Source organism: Rattus norvegicus, chromosome 8, assembly GCF_021556685.1.
Source record: "Rattus norvegicus strain SHRSP/BbbUtx chromosome 8, alternate assembly SHRSP_T2T, whole genome shotgun sequence".
NCBI lineage: Eukaryota > Metazoa > Chordata > Mammalia > Rodentia > Muridae > Rattus > Rattus norvegicus.
Window position 1 is genome coordinate 40,567,156 of NC_141541.1, and position 5,844 is coordinate 40,572,999.

Genomic DNA, 5,844 nt, shown 5'->3' on the forward strand with positions numbered 1-5,844 from the left:
AAGAGTGGGCAGCCTTGGATAGTCCATGATTTTAATGGGATAGTTTCAAGTTTCTCTCCATTTAGTTTGATGTTGGCTACTGGTTTGCTGTATTGGTTTTTACTGTGTTCAGATATGGGCCTTGAATTCATGATCTTTCCAGGACTTTTTTCAAGAAGGAGTATTGAATTTTGTCCAATGCTTTCTTAGCATCTAATGAGATGATCATGTGGATTTTTTTCTTTGAGTTTGTTTACATTGTGGATTCCATTGATGGATTTCAATGTATTGATCCATCCCTGCATCCATGGGATTTATTCTACTTGATCATGATGAATGATTGTTTTGATGTGTTCTGAGATCTAGTTTGTGAGAATTTTACTGAGTATTTTACCATCGATATTCATAAGGGAAATTGGTCCAAAGTCCTATTTCTTTGCTGAGTTTTTGTGTAGTTTAGGTATAAGTATAATTGTGACTTCATAGAAGGAATTGGGTAGTGTTCCTTCTGTTTCTATTTTGTCACATAGTTTGGAAAGTATGTGTATTAGGTCTTTTATAATGGTCTGATAAAAATTTTCACGAAACCCATCTGTTACTGGAATTTTTTTTGGTTGGGAAAATAACTGTTTGTATTTCTTTAGGAGTTATGGGGTTGTTTAGATAGTTTATCAGATCCAGATTTAACATTAGTACCTGCTATTTGTCTAGAAAACTGTCCGTTTCATCCAGATTTTTCAGTTCTCTGGAATGTAGGTTTTTGTTGTAGGATTTGATGATTTTTGAATTTGATGATTTTGTTAATTTGTGTATGCTCTCTGTGCCTTCTGTTTAGTCTGGCTAAGGGTTTATTCATCTTGTTGATTTTCTCAAAAAACCTGCTCCTGGTTTTGTTGATTCATTTTATAGTTCTGTTTGGTTCTAATTGGTTGATTTCAGTCCTGAGTTTGGTTATATCCTGCCATCTACTCCTCTTGCGTATATTTGCTTCTTTTTGTTCTAGAGATTTTAGGTGTGCTGTAAAGCTGATAACATATGTGCTCTCCAGTTTCTTTTTGGAGGCACTCAGAGCTATGAGTTTTCCTCGTACTACTGCTTTCATTGTGTCTGATAAGTCTTCTTGTATCTGTTGAGGCCTGGTTTGTGATCAATTATACAGTCAATTTTAGAGAATATATCAAGAGGTACTGAGAAGAAGGTATTCTATTTTGTTTCAGAATGGAATGTTCTATAAATATCTGTTAAATCCATTTGGTTATAACTTCTTTTAGTCTCTCTATATCTCTTTTTTAGTTCTGTCTCCATGTTGTCTCCATTGATCAGAGTAGGGTGTTGAAATCTCCCACTATTATTGTGTGAGGTGTAATGCATGCACTGAGCTTTAGTAAGGTTCCTTATAGAATGTAGGTGCCCTTGTATTTGCAGCATAAGTATTCAGGATTAAGAGTTCATCTTGGTGGATTTTTTTCTTTTATGCACTTGAAGTGTCCTTCCTTATATTTTTATAACTTTTGGTTCAAAGTTGATTTTATTCAATATTAAAATGTCTGCTCTAGCTTGTTTCTTGGGATCATTTGCTTTGAAAAATTGTTTTCCAACTTTTTCCTTTTAGGTAGTGTTTGTATTTGTCACTGCCATGTGTTTCCTGTATGAAACAAATGATGGGTCCTTTTATGCATCTAGTCTGTTAGTCCATGTTTTTATTGGGGGATGGAGTCCATTGAAGTTAATATATAATAAGAAATAGTGATTGCTGTTTTCTGTTATTTTTGTGGTTAGAGGTGGAATTATGCTTTTGGGTCTCTCTTTTTTTTTCAGTTTGTTGCAGGAAGATTACTATCTTCTTTTTCTAGGGTGTAGTTTCCCTCCTTGTGTTGGCATTTTACATCTATTATCCTTCATAAGGCTGGATTTGTGGAAAGATATTTTATAAATTTATAAATTTGGTTTTGTTATGGAATATCTTTTTTCTCCATCTATATTAATTGAGAGTTTTGCTGGATCTAGTAGCTTGAGCTGGTATTTGTATTCTCTTAGGTTTTACATGACATCTGCCCAGGACCATCTGGATTTCATAGTCTGTGGTGAGAAGTCTGATGTAATTCTGATAGGTCTGCCTTTATATGTTACTTGGGCTTTTTCCCTCACTGCTTTTAATATTCTTTCTTTCTTTTGCACATTTGATGTTTTAACGATTATGTGAGGGAGGAATTTCTTTTGTGGTCCAATCTTTTCTGTAGGCTTTTTGTACAGTTATGGGCATCTCTATATTAGGTTAGGAAAGTTTTCTTCTATAAGTTTGTTGATGATAATTACTGGCCCTTTAAGTTGGGAGTCTTCACTCTCTTCTATACTTAATATCTTTAGGTTTGAACTTCTGATTGTGTCCCAGATTTTCTAGATGTTTTGGGCTAGAAGCTTTTTGCATTTTACATTATTATTGAAGGTTGTGTCAATGTTTTCTATGGTATCTTCTGCCCCAGATTCTCTCTCCTATCTCCTTATTCTGTTGGTGATGCTTTTGTCTATGATTCCTGATCTCTTCCCTAGGTTTTGTATCTCAAGAGTTGACTTCATTTATGATTTCTTTATTGTTTCTATTTCCATTTTTAAATCCTGGATTGTTTTGTACAATTCCTTCATCTGTTTAGTTGTGTTTTCCTGTGTTTCTTTAAGGAAGTTATTTATGTCCTTCTTAAAGTCCTTTGGGCTCAGGCATGGAGGAGAGAGCAGAACCTTCAGAAGTGCAGACACTCCTGAGAACTCAGAGGAGACTACTCTCTGCTCAAATTCCAGGCCCAAGAGGAAGTTGCCTAGTGCCATCTATCCAACCCCACCCCCAGGACCTAGTAACTGTCAGGGGCAGGACCCTACAAGTTGCTGCCTATACTGAGAGCTGAAAACCAGTCACTAGGATTGACAGCACAATTGAAAGCAGAGTGCTCTGTTCTAAAATCTGGCTGAAAGAAAACAGGTCTATAGAAGTGCTGACACACAGACCTACAGAAGTGTCAAGCCACTGTCAAAGACATCAAGACAAGATAATATCAGAGACAACGTGATGGCAAGAGTCAAGAGCAAGAACCTAAGCAATAGAAACTGAGACTACTTGGCATCATCAGAGCCCAGCTCTCCTACCAAAGCAAATACTGGATATACAAACACACTGGAAAAGCAAGATTTAGATATAATACCACATTTTATGATGATGATAATGGACTTTTAAGAAGGACTTAAATAACTCCCTTAAAGAAATACAGGAAAACACAAGTAAACAAATAGAAGCCCTTAAAGAGGAAACACAAAAATTCCTTAAAGAATTACAGAAAAACACAACCAAGCAGGTGAAGGAATTGAACAAATCCATCTAGGATTAAAAAGTAAAAATAGAAACAATAAAGAAAGCACGAAGGGTGAAAACTTTGTTGATACAAATCCTAGAGGAGAGATCAGGAGACATATATATATATAAGCATCACCAACAGAATACAAAAGATAGAACAGAGAATCTCAGGGGCAGAAGATACCATAAAAACAATCAATATAATCATAAAAGATAATACAAAATGCAAAAGTTCCTAGTGTAAAACTTCCAGAAATCTGGGACACAACGAGAAGATCAAACCTAAGGATAATAGGTATAGAAGAGAGCAAAGATTCCCAACTTAAAGGGCCAGTAAATATCTTCAATAAAATCATAAAAGAAAACTTCCCTAACCTTAAGAAAGAGATGGCCATAAACAACCAAGAAGAATACAGAACTCCACAAAGATTTGACCAGAAAAGAAATTCCTGCTGTCACATAATAGTCAAAACACCAAATGCACAAAACAAAGAAAGAATATTAAAAGCAGTAAGGCTAAAAGGTCAAGTAACATATAAAGGCAGACTTATCAGAATTACACCAGACTTCTCACCAGGGACTATGAAAGGCAGAAGATCCTGGGCAGATGGAAAATTAGAAGTAGACAACAGAAAGAAGAATGACAATTTCTTACCTGATTTTGAAATCTGTGTGGTCAGTGGGTTCTAAAGTGGATGTTGCCTTCAGATCTAGGTGGCTGACACTATTATGTTTATACCTAAACCACCCAAAGACCCAAAAAAGAAAGAGAACTTTGGATCAATTTCCCTGATGAATATCCACATAAAAATAATGAATGAAATTATTGCAAACAACATCCAAGAACACATCAAAATGATCATCCATCTTGATCAAGTAGTCTTCATCCCAGAGATGGAGGGATTTTTCAATATACAGAAAGCCATCAATATAATCTACTACATAAACAATCTCAAAGGAAAAAAAACCACACGATCATCTCAATAGATGCTGAGAAGGCATTTGACAAAATTCAACAGCCCTTCATGAACAAAGTCTTGCAAAGATCAGAAATTCAAGGTCCATGTATAACGATAGTAAAGCAATATACAGCAAACCAATAACCAAAATCAAACTAAGGAAACTTGAAGTAATAAGGGACTATTCGAGACTTCCAACTCTCTTCCTACTTATTCAATATAGTACTAGAAGTCCTAGCCAGAGCAAAAAGAAAATGAAAGGAGGTCAAAGAGATACAAATTGGAAAGGAAAAAGTCAAAATACCATTCTTTGCAGATGATATGATAGTATACCTTAATGACTCCAAAAGTTCCACCAGAGAATTACTAAACTTGTTAAACAAGTTCAGTAAAGTGGCTGGATATATAATCAACTCAAACAAATCAGTAGCCTTCCTCCACTCAAAGGATGAAAAGGATGACAAAAAATTAAGGATATGACACCCTTTATAATAGTCACAAATAACATAAAATACATTGGTATTACTCTAACCAAGCAAGTGAATAATCTCTGTGACAAGAACGTCAAGTTGCTGAAAAAGGAAATTGAAAAAGATTTCAGAAGATGGAAAGATCAACCATGTTCATGGATTGGCAGGATTAATTTGATAATAATGGCTATTTTGGTAACAGCAGTCTACATATTCAACGAAATCCCCATCATTTCCAACTCAATTCATCATAGAGGTAAAAAGAACAATTTTCAAATTCATTTGGAACAACAAAATCCAGGATATTGAAAACTATCCTCAACAAAATTCTGGGAGAATCATCATCCCTGATCTCAAGCTGTATTACAGAGCAAGAGTGATAAATACTGCAAACTATTGCTACAGAGACAGGCAAGTAGTTCAGTGGAATAGAATGAAAGACCCAGAAATGAACCCACACACCTATGGTCACTTGATATTTGACAAAGGAGCTAAAAACATCCAGTTGAAAAAACATAGCATTTTCAACAAATGGTGCTGACTTAACTGGAGGTCAGCATATAGAAGAATGCAAATTGATCCATTCTTTTCACCCTGTACAAAGCACAAGTCCAAGAGGAACAAGGACCTCCTCATAAATCTAGATACACTCAAACTAATAGAAGAAAAAGTGGGGGAAGAACCATGAACACATGGACACTGGGGAAATTTTCCTGAACAGAACACCAGTGACTTATGCTCTAAGATCAAGATTCGACACATGGGACCTCATAATATTGCAAAGCTTCAGTAAGGCAAAGGACACTCTCATTCAGACAAAATGGCAAACAACAGATTGGGAAAAGATCTTTACCAATCCAACATCAGATGGACAGCTAATATCCAATATATACAAAGAACAAAAGAAGTTAGAGTCCAGAGCATCAAATAACCCTATTAAAAATGGGGCACAGAGCTAAACAATGAATTCTCAGCAGTGGAATATTGAATCGATGAGAAGCACCTAAAGAAATGTTCAACATCCTTAGTCATCAGGGAAATGCAAGTCAAAACAACCCTGAGATTTTACCCCACACCAGTCAGAATGGCTAAG